The sequence below is a fragment of the Pongo pygmaeus genome, chromosome Y, assembly GCF_028885625.2.
Source record: "Pongo pygmaeus isolate AG05252 chromosome Y, NHGRI_mPonPyg2-v2.0_pri, whole genome shotgun sequence".
Classification (NCBI taxonomy): Eukaryota; Metazoa; Chordata; class Mammalia; order Primates; family Hominidae; genus Pongo; species Pongo pygmaeus.
The window spans coordinates 27,367,197-27,382,790 of NC_072397.2; positions in this window are offsets into that span (position 1 = coordinate 27,367,197).

Genomic DNA, 15,594 nt, shown 5'->3' on the forward strand with positions numbered 1-15,594 from the left:
TCAGACTCCTGAGCAGCTAGGATTACCGGGGCACACCAGAAATCCCAGTTAAATTTTTGTATTTTTAGTACAGACGTGATTTCACCATGTATACGATGCTGATCTGGAACTCCTGTTCTCGGGTGATCTATCTGCTTTGACCTTCAAAACTGCTAAGATTATGGGCTTGAACTGCCATGTCCAATGGTAACAGGGTGTTTTACAGAGTAGACACTTCAACTTCCAATAAAGTTCATATTATCCATTCTTTTTCTTTCATGGACTTGCTAATAACTCATTACCAAACCCAGACCCATGAAGATGTTTTCTAATTACAACTTTGCATTGAATAAATTTAATGTATGTGTATTTTTGACTACTTTTTTAACTGTAAAATTTTTGTCTATGTTCATTTGTTTCCATATAGTTTCCAGTAGTTTTCTTGCCACTTGTGAAATAGCTTTATCTCTTCCAAAATTATGCTTTGCGTTTTTGACAAAATCAGTTGACTTGGGATGGTATTAGGGCTACCTATTCTCTTCCACTTATCTGCTTGTCTGTTAAATTATGAATGCCACACTCTTCTTTATTACGTTAGCTTTAGTGTAAGTATTCATATCCAGATGTGCAAGTCCCTTAGCTTTGTTCTTCTTCAGTCTTATTTCATCTATTCTAGGTTTAGGAAGAGTTTGTTGATATATTTACCTGGAATTTGATTGGGATATGGCTGAAATAATCAAAAATGTACTTCTCCAGAACGAGAAACATCTGTTTATTGATTGATTGATTGATTGAAAGAGTTGTGTCACCCATGTTGGAGTGCAGTGCTGCTATCTCAACTCACTGAGATTCTCCCACTTCAATGACTCAAGTAGCTGGGACTACAGGCGTTGTATTTTTGGTAGAGATGGATTTCACCCTGTTCCCCAGGCTGGTCTCCAACTCTTAGGCTCAAGTGATCTGCCTGTGGCAGCCTCCCAAAGTGCTGGGATTACAGGCATCTGCCAACATGCCAGGCCTCTCTGCATTTACTAGCATTTCTTTTGATTTCTCTCAAAGGTGACTTGTTGTTTACTGAATGAATCTTGCATATTTTGTTACATTTATACTTAATGGATTCAATTTTGTGGGTAGTATTGTAAGTGATGTTTTAATATTCAAATTCCAATGATTTCTATTCACTGTTGCTGATATACAAAAACTCAATTGTGTTTTATCTATTGCCAGTCTTCTTTACTTCTTTTTATCTCCATTCAGGTATGTGAAAGTTGGCTCTATTTAACTTCCACTTCCTGAGATTACCTCGTGGATTAACCCACACTTAATTTCAGAGATTTTCCCGGGCTACCACCAGAGGGTGTACGGAGCCTATGCAATGAGCCCGCAGAGCCGGCAAACCAACTCTGAGGAGCAGGGTGTCCTCACAGAGCCTCAGACAGTGCTTCCTTCTCCTCAGGACACACCGGAGAAAGGCCATTGTTTCTGTGTACCTGGGGACACCGGTGGCACGTTCATCTTCAAGACTATGCCTCGTTCATCTCAGGACCCGCCCAAGAGTGGTCGCGGATTTGGCATAAATGGGGTCGCGTCCACCATGAAGATGAAGCCCCTTTCCCTTCCGGACATGTCCAGGAGTGGCCGTTGCTACAAGAGATCTGGTGCTACGACCAGGTGAGAATAAAAACGTCTCCGCAGAACCCTCCCAGGAAAGAACATGGCATTCAGACATCTGGTGACCAGGTGAGGAAAAGACACCCTGTCTGCAGCACCCAGAACTGAGGAGGGGCACTGTCCTGAGCCTTAATTCCCAGCCCTAGCCTCCAATTCTGACTATACGAAAGTGTCCCTTGAGTGAGTCAGTGACCACACATTGTCACAGCTACCAAAGTGTGGTTTGCAGATGATCTGAGCTTGTTTCTGGGGGAGATTCTGGTACAGAGAAAGGAGAGGTGCTGAGTGGAACCACTATGACTGGCTGAGGCCAGGGGAGAAATCACAACCTCCAACAATACTTTTTTCATGCTTTCATGACTCATTTTTCTTAGAGAACTAAAGTAGTTCAAACAACATAGAAAAGTTTTTAAGTAGGTATATGAGAACTTGAATTGTTATTTAAGTTTATGTATATGATATATGACTGGTTAGCAACATTTTTTCTTTTCCTGAGACAGTCACAGTTTAATTCAGAGTGGATTTCTAATGGTGAAGAAAATGTCCACTTTATGAAGATTGACATCCTACATTAGCTGAGATGTACTAACAGTATCAAATTTTAATATTATATCATAAAATTAATTGAAGAATTCTGAGCCAGATATGAGTGACAAATGATCCATGGCACAGCCCTACTCAGGAGATCCTGAGAACATGTGCCCCAGGTGATGGGTATACAGACTATATTTGTACATTTTAGGGAGACAGGAGACATCAATCAAATATATGTAAGATGTACATTGGTTTGGTCGAGAAAGGATGGACAACTTGGAAATAGCGATGGTGCGGAGCTGGACTTTCAACTTACAGGTAGATTTAAATATATTTTCAATGGCAGTTGTCTGAAAGAATGAAGTTATTACCTAAAAACCTAAAACAGATAGGAATGACTGGGTTACAATAAATAGTAAGGGATGTAGAGACCAAAGTTTTATCATGATGAGGACGACTCCATGTAGCAGGCTTGAGAGAATAGAAGGTAAATATTCCTTGTCAGACTTAAGGTATGTGTTGCTGTTAATGATGGTCAACTTTTTCTAAAGTGAAAAAGGGAAGAGTGTGTAATGAATCATGTGTGTCCCTCTTTCCTGTTGGGAACTGGACCACTTTTGGAATGCCCTTGGTCAAAAGGAGAGGTCCATTCAGATGACTGTGGTGGGTGGGGGGACTTGAGAGTTAATTTTTTCTATAAAGTTTCACTTCTATTTACAAAAGTATAACCTATTAAATTGTTATACATTATAATTAGTCTAAGAGAAAAAAGGGATTTCTTAAAGAAAAAAAAAAAAACAAACACTAAAAAACCTAAGCCACCACATCTTGCCACATTTTTTATTGTTTCTGTTTTTAAAGTTGTCAGGGATGCTTTGCTTGTAAGTCATATAGTTGACTTGTTGACCATCTGGGTATAGTTCTTTTGCTTCTTCAAATACTGTACCTAGTAACCTTCCAAAATTGTTTTTAAGTAAATTTCTTAAATTGTAGCAGTAAACAAAATGAAAAGACAATATTAAAAAATACTGAGGTTGATCACAGCACATAAAATTTTCAACTCTTATTCCTTTTCTTCTTCTATTTTTTTTTTTTTTTGACACAGGATCTCATTCTTTTTCCCAGCCTGGAGTGCAGAATTGCCATCATGGCTCACTGCAGCCCCTAGCTGCCAAGATCAACTGATCCTACACCTTAGACTCAGCTATCATCTCTGGCTAACTTTTTGTATTTTTTGGTAGAGACAAATGTTTGCCATGTTGCCTGGACATGTCTCAAATGTCTGGACTCGAGTGATCTGCCTGACTTGGCCTCAAAAAGTGCTGAGATTATAGGCATTAATAAAATATTTATGTTAGGGTTAGATAAAAATCAATCTTGAAAACTGGGTAGCCATATGTAGAACGCTGAAACTGGATCCCTTCCTTACACCTTATACAAAAAATTAATTCAAGATGGACTAAAGACTTAAATGTTAAACCTAAAACCATAGAAACCTTAGAAGAAAACCTAGGCATTACCATTCAGGACATAGGCATGGGCAAGGAGTTCATGTCTAAAACACCAAAAGAAATGGCAACAAAAGCCAAAATTGACAAATGGGATCTAATTAAACTAAAGAGCTTCTGCACAGCAAAAAAAAATTACCACCAGAGTGAACAGGCAACCTACAAAATGGGAGAAAATGTTCACAACCTACTCATCTGACAAAGGGCTAATATCCAGAATCTACAATGAACCCAAACAAATTTACAAGAAAAAAACAAACAACCCCATCAAAAAGTGGGTGAAGGACATGAACAGACACTTCTCAAAAGAAGACATTTATGCAACCAAACAACACATGAAAAAACGCTCACCATCACTAGCCATCAGAGAAATACAAATCAAAACCACAATGAGATACCATCTCACACCAGTTAGAATGGCAATCATTAAAAAGTCAGGAAACAACAGGTGCTGTAGAGGATGTGGAGAAATAGGAACACTTTGACACTGTTGGTGGGACTGTAAACTAGTTCAACCATTGTGGAAGTCAGTGTGGTGATTCCTCAGGGATCTACAACTAGAAATAGCATTTGACCCAGCCATCCTATTACTGGGTATACACCCAAAGACTATAAATCGTGCTGCTATAAAAACACAAGCACACATATGTTTATTGTGGCACTATTCACAATAGCAAAGGCTTGGAACCAACCCAAATGTCCAACAATGATAGACTGGATTAAGAAAATGTGGCCCATATACACCATGGAATACTATGCAGCCATAAAAAATGATGAGTTCATGTCCTTTGTAGGGACATGGATGAAATTGGAAATCATCATTCTCAGTAAACTATCGCAAGGACAAAAAACCAAATATGGCATGTTCTCACTCATAGGTGAGAATTGAACAATGAGAACACATGGACACAGGAAGGGGAACATCACACTCTGGGGACTGTTGTGGGGTGGGGGGAGTGGGGAGGGATAGCATTAGGAGATATACCTAATGCTAAATGATGAGTTAATGGGTTCAGCAAACAAACATAGCATATGTATACATATGTAACAAACCTGTATATGGTGCACATTTACCCTAAACTTTAAAGTATAAAAAATAAAAAAAAAGTTGGAGTTGGTAGATCCAGAAGTTCCTTTTCTGGCCTTGTTTGAAAATCTTTAAAATGTTCTAATTGTTTCCTGTCCATGTACTTCTTTTTCTGTTTTTTAATCTGTCATCTGTTAAAGTCATAAATACATTTTTCACAGTTTGTGAATTGCTGCTCTGCTTCCCAAGTGTCATTCTGTTTGTCATAGTTTTTCCACTGAATGAAATACTCTGCCTTCCTATTTTTGTCTTATCTTTTGTCAACAACAGTTTCAACCTCAAACTCCTGGGATGCCATGAAGGAAGAGATAGGATTGGAGCAATTACTGTGTCATTTTTATTTTTCTTTTCTTTTCTTTTTTTTGAGATAGACTCTCATCTGTCGCCCAGGCTGTAGTGCATTGGCGCAGTCTCAGCTCACTGCAACCTCCACCTCCCCGGATCACGTCATTCTCCTGCCTCAGCCTCGCGAGTAGCTGGGACTACAGTCACGTGCCACCACGCCCGGCTAATTTTTTGTACTTTTAGTAGAGACAGGGTTTCACCGTGTTAGCCAGGATGGTCTAAATCTCCTGACCTCGTGATCCACCTGCCTCGGCCTCCCAAAGTCCTGGGATTACAGGCATGAGCCACTGCGCCTGGCCTGTCATTTTTCTTTCTGATGAGTCTCCATGTTGTCACTGCTTTCAGCCTCCATTGCTGCACCAGCCCTGGGTATGGATGAGCCTGTCCACTTTGTGGCCACTGGTGTAGTAAAATTTGTGTGAAGAAGCAGCTATGCTATGTACCTTTGTATCTCCTAACTTAGTCCATGGTGGGACAGCTCAGGCTTCTCTTTATCATGCCAAGTTTTCTGGCTGGGTAGCCTCAGGTACTCCTACTTTCTGGTGTGGTAAAGAGATCTTCCTTCCTGGCTATAACTCTTTGCTTTGTAGTTGCTCCAGTGTTTATATAGAACATTCTAAAAGTAAAACACTTCTAAAATCACATTAGTTTATTCTCACTTAACATACAAAACCCTTACTCCTTTATAGCATGGCTTGCTTTATTTCAGTTATTGAGTTCTCAAAATTATAACAATATGCATTCTATCTCAAAAACACAAGCTAGTGAGTTTTTTTTAATATAATAGTGTATTAAATTATGTGGAGAACAGATTGTGAAGGTGCACATTGTTAATTTTTTTATCTTTTGGAATTGTTCATATATTTATCTTTACTTTATTCTTTGTTTATTAATACTGCTGTTCATTGTCCTTTCATTTTACCCTGGAATAATCCATAAGGTATTTGTTAAATGGTTGTCTACTGGCAAAATAATGTGGCTTTTATTTGGGAATTTCATAACTTCTGCCTCACTTTTGATGGACGCTTTGTTTAAACATAACTTTTCTCTTTGAAAGTTCTTTCTTACTGCACTTGGAATATATGAGTCTTCTCTGAGTTTTGAGATAAGAAATTCCCTTGTTATTTGTGAGGGTATGTTGTGCATTACTAGTCAAGATTTCTCTTTCTGCTTTCAAGATTCTCTTTGTCTTTGTTTTAGACAGTTTAACTATCATGTATGTTTGGGTGTGTTTCTTTGAGTTTATTTTATTTGGAGTTTGTTGAGTTTCTTAGGTATTTATTATCTCAAATTTGTGACATGTTTAACCACTTTTTTTAGTCTCCCTATTTCTTTATCTCCTCTTGAATTTCCAAAATGCCTAAGTAGGTCTGCTTGATGGTGTCACACTGGATTCTAAACTGTTTTCACATTTATTTATTTTTTTCTCTTCTTAACTTAATAATTTCAATTACCTGTTTTATTCAATTTGCTAACATTTTGTTCTATATGCACAAGTCTCCTGTTAAATGTCTGTAGTAATAATTTATTTATTTATTTGAGATGTAATCTTGCTCTGTCACCAGGCTGGAGTGCATTGGTACAATCTTGGCTCACTCCAACCTCTGCATACTGGGTTCAAATGATTCTCCTGCCTCAGCCTCTTGAGTAGTTGGGACTACAGATATTTGTGACCACACCCAGCTAATTTGTGTATTTTTAGTACAGATGGGGTTTCATCATGTTCCCCAGCAAAATCACAACTTCTTGACCTTATGATCTGCCACCTAGGTCTCCCAAAGTGCTGGGATTGCAGGCCTCAAGTGAATTTTTTTCTATATTTTTTTTAGTAGAGATGCGGTTTCACCATGTTAGCCAGGATGGTTTTGATCTCCTGACCCCTTGATTCACCCAACTCAGTCTCCCAATATGCTGGGATTACAGGCATAAGCCACCATGCCCAGCCATGAATTTTAATGTCAGTTGTTTTATTTTCATCTCCAGATTTTTTTTTTCTTAGAGCCACTGAACCTGGACCAGAATTTTTTTCTAAGTTTGAAAATAAGTTTCCATGGTTTCCTAAGAACCTGTATTATTTTACTTTCAATGTCTGTTTCTTGAACCTAAAGTAAGAGATGCATGGACATCACATTTGTGAATTTTTTTCAAAGATGCATTTTTACCAGTCTGTGTGTTTTTATATAAGAGCTCACATTTACAGTGATTACAGGTAAAAAAAATTACTTACTGTGACATTTACTTACCTTTTTTATATGTTATTTTTCTTATTTGATCCTCAATTACTCCTTTATCCATTAAAAAAGTTAACATTTTAAAACTTTTTTCTGTATTTTCATGTAATAATTAGTTATATTTGGGACTTTAATTATATTTTAAACATAAACAGACTTCTTTGAATAATATTAACTTGTTTGAATATTCAAAATTTTAATATTAACAATATAAATATATGCTGCTCTTATACTTTTCTCTTTCTCAATATAAATTGTCTCAGGTTATATCTGTACACACTGAGTGTCCATTAGGGTAAATTTGTAACTTTTTGTGTAATAGCTGCCTATGAGATCTGTAATAGTAATAGCTAACTTTGCCAGGATTGCAATAGTAACAGCATTTTTTTTAGGCAAATGTTAATCACACATTATTTTAGCTTTTCTATATGTAGACATTTTTTGCTTGAGTATCATTTTCATAAGATATAGATTTTGTTCATTTCTCCAATGTGTTTTTCTTAGTTATTGATAGCTTAGAATGCATTCCATTAACACTATGAATAAGAGCAATACAAAAACTATCATTTTTTTAAAAAATTGGATCTGTATTAACAAATCTTTTGTATTGTCTATTGTATGAAAAAATTGTATTCTTGCTTTCAACAACTTAAAACTTGTTCGTGACCAATTCCTGGCATTTTCAACCAAGAGTGATTTCTGACTTTGCAAAACAGAAGTACATATGTTTCATTGATTCTTTATTTATCTTCTAGAAAGACTACAAGAAACACAATAAGTTAGCACACAAGTGCTTCTTCACTCCTGCCAGAATTAGGAAACAGGGCCTGAAATGGAAAATGCGGATTTCTAATTTTGAAGGCTTCATCTGTGCCTGGGAGGCAGTATGGCAATCCAAAAAAATATTTACTACTTTAAAACTGTCTCTTTTGATGGTTTGCTTGGTTTATACAAACTACTGATTTACAGGGATCAGACAGTTTTTGATTGGTTTGATGTTTCTTTGAATGGTTTGAAGCTGCCAGCCCTGCAGTTTTGCCCTCATTTTTATTTGGGAAACACTGATTGTTTTATAATCTCAGAAATTAATTTTATTTAGGGGATCTATGATTTGTCCCTTGGAAATATGGTTTAAAATACTAAAATTGAATTTTACACTTTTAATTTGTGTTTCTAATTGTTAGCTTTTGTTTTAGTGGTTATGGTATAAAGTTTGTTGTTTGCTTTTTAATAATTGATGTTATCAATTTCATATAAAAGACTAAGGCAATATTCTCTATTATGAATCACGTCTTGGTTTTATGTAAAACATGTATACAATTTTTTGTTTCCAAAGTGACTTTCAAGTACATATGAAAATAAAATAATAAGGGAATAATTATGTAGGCATGCAGCAAGATCTACAAGTGTGATGATCTCTGACAGAAGCCTGCATAAATTGTTTGAAAAACAACCAGGTCACTGTGGATGGAGCACACTGTGGAAGGAAAATGATTGTAGACAATGAGATTATAGGTGTAACACACAGTTGATGTGATTGTCTAGGGTTTCCATAGGTCAGTAGATTTTACTTTAGTTTCACTTTAAGCCAAGTTCATGACAGGAAGTGGAACTGGTAAGGTTGTTACTAGCATCTAGTGCCAAGAGGCTAGAAATGCTGTTGAATATCTTAAAATCTAGTCTCAGGCACCTTTGAACAATTAACAGTATCGACCCATCTCTCCAGAAAATTGTAAAAGAGAAAAAAAGAAGCACACTTTTAGAAAACATTGATTTTATATTTTCAAGGTTACTTAACTCAATCTTTGGTTTCTGTAAATCAGAAGGATTTTAAGAAGCTCTTGTAAAGTTCAGTTGATTCAAGTTAGGGTAAGTGTTAGTAAAGTGAAGTCAGTTCAGTTAATCAATAATTAGAAAGTAAATTTCAGGCCAGGTGTGGTGGCTATAATCCCAGTACTTTGGGAGGCCAAGATGGGCCAATCACAAGGTCAGGAGATCAAGACCATCCTGGCTAACACAGTGAAACCTTGTCTCTACTAAAAACACACACACACAAAATTAGCTGGGCATGGTGGCAGGCACCTGTAGTCCAAGCTACTCATGAGGCCAAGGCAGAAGAATGGTGTGAACCCAGGAGGTGGAGTTTGCAGTAAGCCAAGGTGGTGCCACTGCACGCCAGCCTGGGTGACAGAGCAAGACTCCATCTCCAAGAAAAAAAAAAAGAAAGTAAACTATTTCCTTTTTTCTCCCCCTTTCTTTTCCATTACTATAAAATATTTCTGTAAAGCACTAATATAGCAAAATAAAACCCTAGGCACACTCTATTTTTGGGATACCATGGAGAACACTCCTAGGCTTTTGGGATAGAACTAATCTTGAATACAACTGGAAGTTATACAGAATACAGATGCATATATGTGCATTAGTGCACTTCATTATGCATACAGACTGGGCATAATGATTCTCATAAGACAAATATTAAATGTTTCTTATGACATAATATTTGCTAAGATTTTACAATAACCATGCCAAATGGAAACCAAGATTTCAAGGATTACAGCCACGGTTAGAGAACTCTGGCTGTTAAGTACAATGAAAACTCAAGCATCTTCTAGGAGAGGCCATCACTCTTGCCATAACCAGCATGGGGATTATCTCTACAGAAACAGGTGAAAGGGCTGATGGCAGCATGAATCTCATTATTCCTGGATGCAGAAACATAATGCGAGATTATCTGAATGGCAGGGCTGAATGACCTGGAACACAAACAGGGATAAAAGTTTCCCCTGGCTTACCACATTGTGGTAAGACAAAAATAAAACAAAAGCTGTGGCCCTTCAGTGTGCACAGACCTAGGAGCTCTCAAAGCCAGCGGGGGCTGCCACACCCTTTGCAGCTTTGCATTTTCTGGCATCTCCAAACTTCTGGGTATCACTACATTCCCCATTATCAGCTGTGGAAGCTGCTTGCGGTTCGCCTGGTCCAACTGCAGCTTTTCAATGATCTGGCAGTTCTGTTGGCAACTAAAACTTCCTGGCCTGATACAGCTGGCATGACTGACCTTGTTTAGCAGCTGAAGCCCACACTTGCTCATACACCACTCACCACTCATCCCTGCTTGCCCTTGACAGGTGATAAATCCTGGCCATTAACACCAGATGAGTGCAGCATGTCAAGTAGAGAGGGTAGAACAACTTAGCAGGCCTGATTAAAGCTCAGGGAAAGGCACCACAGGCCAAAGAGGTTTTTGTCTGCAAAGTGACACCCCTAAACACCCATAGCAATAGAAGCATAGCTGGTTACGTTTAAATGACTTACTTCTTTTGGTTCCTGAAATAATGACTATTCAGTGTCCTACATTTTGGTATTTTTTAACCTCATTTGCAAATGATTATATTTCAAAATTTTTACAAAATCAAATTTGACAGATTATTATTTGCATTGAACCACCTGATCCATCTTATGTACACTACATTTTTTTAAGATGGAGTTTCAGTTTTCTCATCCAAGCTGGAGCGCAATGGCATTTTCTCAGCTCAGTGTACCTCCTGCCTCTGCCTCCCGTCTAGCTGGAATTACAGGCACCCACCATGGTGTGCAGCATGGCATTGGAGTTCAGATTAGCATTCTCCTAGTAGATTATGAAGCTTACGTATGAAAGAGTATTTCTAATTCCTGGACTTTGATGTTTTGTACTCATGTAATTTCTGTTTGAGAGTCACTTTTGCTCAGGGTTGTAATATGATGAGCAGCATTTCTGCCATTTTCTGCTAAATGCAATAGTAACATCCATTTTCTGTGGTTGAAATACCCTAATATGTTTGTGTCTCAAGAAATCTGAATCATTGACATTTACTATTCTAGAGAGCTCTGAAGAAGAAATTAAAAACCGCTTTATAAAATTTTGCAGAGACCAGGATGAGTGGTTCATACCTGTAATCCAAGCAACTTTGGAGACTGAGGCAAGAGGATAACCTAAGTTTAGGAGTTGTAGACCAGCCTGGTCAATAGGGTGAAACCTCATCTTCACTAAAATTACACACACAGACATGAAGTAAAATCAGCTTGTCAGGGTGGTGGACAGCTGTAATCCCAGCTATTTGGGAGGCTGAGGCAGGAAAATCTCTTAAATCTGGGAGGTGGAGGTTGCAGTGAGCTGAGATCACACCATTGCACTGCAGCCTGTATGACAAGAGAAAACCTCTGTCTTAAAAAAAAAAATTGCAGAAATTTTATATGAGATATCATTTTTCTCTGATTTTTGGCTATTCTAACATCCTGATATTTTCTCTAACTTGCTGCTATAATAACATTCTGTCATTTGTGAAATATACCAGGATGTCCTGCATATACCATGGAACTTAATATAAAACAATATTAAATTAATTAAATACAAATAAAAAGTTTTTTTTTTCTGGATGTGAGGTTATAGTAGTTTTGAAAAATGTGCCACACTTTAAAACATTTTGTAATTACACATCAGCGTTGTCACAAACTTCATTGAAAAGCAAATAAGTAGCATATCTCAATTTTAAGTTGATTGAATTTCTTTTCTTTTATTTTTAGAATGAAATCTCACACTCTCTTTGGCTGGAGTGCAGTGGTGCAATCTTAGCAGACTGCAACTCCCTGCCTCCCAATTTCAAGTGTTTATTCTTTCTCAGCTTCTTGAATAGCTGAGAATACATGTGTGCATCACCACCCCTGATGGATTTTTACCATATTGGCCACACTTGTCTCAAGCTCCAGACCTCAAGTACTCTCCCTGTCTTGGCCTCCAAAAGTACTGGAATTACATGTGTGAATCACAATGCCTGGCCCCTGACTGAATTTCTAATTCAAAAAAAATCCATCTGACAAAACCTTATTTTCCATATTATATTTTTGATGTGTTTCTTTATATGTCTCATTACTAAAGAAAATGGTATAATTTTAATGTATTTTTTGTAATTGAAAATGAGTTTATTTGTATTAATATGTAATTAAAATAGTAAGTATGTTAAGAATTTTTTTTGCTGTGTGTAAAGTAATGAGGTTTTAGAAATTTCTTTAAAAAACTAATTTGGAAAATTAATTACATTATTTGATTGTACTTGGGTTATTTTCCTCAGGATTTTCTTTTGTAAGAAAATTCAAAATTGCTTCAAGATACATTGAGATGTTCAATTATGTGAAATAAATTTAAAGGTATTTTCTTTGAAAAGAAAGTTTTTATAACCTATCTTTTCTACTAATAATATGTGATTTTTTTTCTAACATGCTAGAAATTAATTTTTTTCATCTTCCCTGCACCTAAAGTTCCCCTGTAATATATGACAAGCAAATAACTGCTATCAGAGGAGGCTGTTGTAGTCCGTAAGTCACCCATTACCATCAACCCTGGTTTTGAGCCACTTGCAGCACCAGCTATTGGCTGTGTAAAAAAACTCACAGTGATGCTAGACTCTCTGACAGAAATGTATTACATAGACAAAGTAAAAACTGCGAGTATCTTAAATTATAAACAGTTTTGTTCATTAATCATACTTTTGCTTGAAATTCTATTATTTCATTTAGAAAAATTAACTCATGGTTTTTTTTTGTTTTTGGTCAACTAGTTTACCATTTTGTAATCATCAGGTATATAATTTAAACCATTTAACTAAGAGAACATCAATTTTTTAATAAGCATGTATTTCTTAACTTCTCTCCTATAGTTGATTTTAGTACTTTACCACAGTGGGTTTTATTTAGTCATATGAGAAAAAAAAAAATCAACCCTTTAGAGTAACAAGAAACCTAATTTAATGCTACAAAAATTTATTTTTAAAATGTATTCGTTAAGTCAGGTTGTATGATGCCTCCAGCTTTGTTCTTTTGCCTTAGGATTGACTTGGCGATGTGGGCTCTTTTTTGGTTCCATATGAACTTTAAAGTAGTTTTTTTCCAATTCTGTGAAGAAAGTCATTTGTAGCTTGATGGGTATGGCATTGAATCTGTAAATTACCTTGGGAAGGATGGCCATTTTCACTATATTGATTCTTCCTACCCATGAGTATGGAATGTTCTTCCATTTGTTTGTATCCTCTTTTATTTCCTTGAGCAGTGGTTTGTAGTTCTCCTTGAAAAGGTCCTTCACATCCCTCGTAAGTTGGATTCCTAGGTATTTTATTCTCTTTGCAGCAATTGTGAATGGGAGTTCACTCATGATTTGGCTCTCTGTTTGTCTGTTATTGATGTATAAGAATGCTTGTGATTTTTGTACATTGATTTTGTATCCTGAGACTTTGCTGAAGTTGTTTATCAGCTTAAGGAGATTTGGGGCTGAGCCAATGGGGTTTTCTAGATATATAATCATGTCATCTGCAAACGGGGACAATTTGACTACCTCTTTTCCTAATTGAATACCCTTGATTTCCTTCTCCCGCCTCATTGCCCTGGCCAGAACTTCCAACACTATGTTGAGTAGAAGTGGTGAGAGACGGCATCCCTGTCTTGTGCCAGTTTTCAAAGGAAATGCTTCCAGTTTTTGCCCATTCAGTATAATATTGGCTGTGGGTTTGTCATAGATAGCTCTTATTATTTTGAGGTACATCCCATCAATACCTAATTTATTGAGAGTTTTTAGCATGAAGGTTTGTTGAATTTTGTCAAAGGCCTTTTCTTCATCTATTGAGATAATCATGAGTTTTTTGTCTTTCATTCTGTTTATATGCTGGATTACATTTATTGATTTGCGTATATTGAACCAGTCATGCATCCCAGGGATGAAGCCCACTTGATCATGGTGGATAAGCTTTTTGATGTGCTGCTGGATTCCGTTTGCCAGTATTTTATTGAGGATTTTTGCATCAATGTTCATCAAGGATATTGGTCTAAAATTCTCTTTTTTTGTTGTGTGTCTGCCCAGCTTTGGTATCAGGATGATGCTGGCCTCATAAAATGAGTTAGGGAGGATTCCCTCTTTTTCTATTGATTGGAATAGTTTCAGAAGGAATGGTACCAGTTCCTTCTTGTACCTCTGGTAGAATTCGGCTGTGAACCCATCTTGTCCTGGACTTTTTTTGGTTGGTAAGCTATTGATTATTGCCACAATTTCAGCTCCTGTTATTGGTCTATTCAGAGATTCAACTTCTTCCTGGTTTAGTCTTGGGAGGGTGTATGTGTTGTGGAATTTATCCATTTTTTCTAGATTTTCTAGTTTATTTGCATAGAGGTGTTTGTAGTATTCTCTGATGGTAGTTTGTATTTCTGTGGGATCAGTGGTGATATCCCCTTTATCATTTTTTATGGCATCTATTTGATTCTTCTCTCTTTTTTTCTTTATTAATCTTGCTAGCGGTCTATCAATTTTGTTGATCCTTTCAGAAAACCAGCTCCTTGATTCATTAATTTTTTGAAGGGTTTTATGTGTCTCTATTTCCTTCACTTCTGCTCTGATTTTAGTTATTTCTTGCCTTCAGCTAGCTTTTGAATGTGTTTGCTCTTGCTTTTCTAGTTCTTCTAATTGTGATGTTAGGGTGTCAATTTTTGATCTTTCCTGCTTTCTCTTGTGGGCTTTTAGTACTATAAATTTCCCTCTACACACTGCTTTGAATGCATCAAAGAGATTCTGGTATGTTGTTTCTTGGTTCTCATTGGTTTGAAAGAACATCTTTATTTCTGCCTTCATTTTGTTATGTACCCAGTAGTCATTCAGGAGCATGTTGTTCAGTTTCCATGTAGTTGAGCAGTTTTAAGCGAGATTCTTAATCCTGAGTTCTAGTTTGATTGCACTGTTATCTCAGAGATAGTTTGTTATAATTTCTCTTCTTTTACATTTATTGAGGAGAGCTTTACTTCCAAGTATGTGGTCAATTTTGGAATAGGTGTGAGATATAGTTCAATGGAACAGAACAGAGCTGTCAGAAATAATGCCACATATCTACAACTATCTGATCTTTAACAAACCTGAGAAAAACAAGAAATGGGGAACGGATTCCCTATTTAATAAATGGTGCTGTGAAAACTGGCTAGCCATATGAAGAAAGCTGAAACTGGCTCCCTTCTTTACACCTTATACAAAAATTAATTCAAGATGGATTAAAGACTCAAATGTTAGACATAAAACCATAAAAACCCTAGAAGAAAACCTAGGCATTACCATTCAGGAGATAGGCATGGGCAAGGACTTCAGGCCTAAAACACCAAATGCAATGGCAACAAAAGCCAAAATTGACAAATGGGATCTACTTAAACTAAAGAGCTTCTGCACAGCAAA